This window comes from Cyprinodon variegatus, unplaced genomic scaffold (assembly GCF_000732505.1).
Source record: "Cyprinodon variegatus isolate N-32 unplaced genomic scaffold, C_variegatus-1.0 Scaffold796, whole genome shotgun sequence".
NCBI lineage: Eukaryota > Metazoa > Chordata > Actinopteri > Cyprinodontiformes > Cyprinodontidae > Cyprinodon > Cyprinodon variegatus.
This window is the reverse complement of record NW_015151249.1, coordinates 205,746-206,399: the sequence shown is the minus strand read 5'-3', so window position 1 is coordinate 206,399 and position 654 is coordinate 205,746.

Genomic DNA, 654 nt, shown 5'->3' with positions numbered 1-654 from the left:
AGAGGGACGACGGTGTTTAACTCCCCCGCCCACCGTCTGTAAAAATGATCTACCTTATAGTGGCTTTTATTGTGGGATAATCCAGTATGAGGATTATCGTGGAGAATTGCACCATTTTGTTTAAGTTACGTAAACATGTAGCAGAAAACATAAAAAAAAGTCCAAAAAAATGTTTAAAAACTTTAAAAATTCTACAAAAAAAAAAGAAACAAGCTAACTGTGGCCATAGATAGCTGTAGGAGGACTAGTAATCCAGGAGTGAAAGTGTCGGAAATGTAAAGGGATAAATTAGCATGGGAGGGGAGTTTGTTACGACTTATTTCAGAGGTGCCTATCTTTTCTGTCTTTGGTTTTTTTTTTCGCAAAAAAAAAAAAAACCACCCGTCGTTTACAAGCATTTCATTTTTTTTTCGAAGCTGAAGAAAACAGGACTCTACAACTCGAATGTTCTTTAAAAGGACAAAGCTCATCTTTCATCGGATAGGGATGTGGAAATCTCGTGAAGATTTGATGCTATTTCCGAACTCTGGGCTCGATCAGTGTTTGTCGTTTAAAAAAAAAAATAATCGTTTAATTTCTCTTTTTTTTTTTGTGACTATCTCTGCGTGTATTGAGTTGTGATTTAATGTTAACTGTAACACTGCGACACAGTTC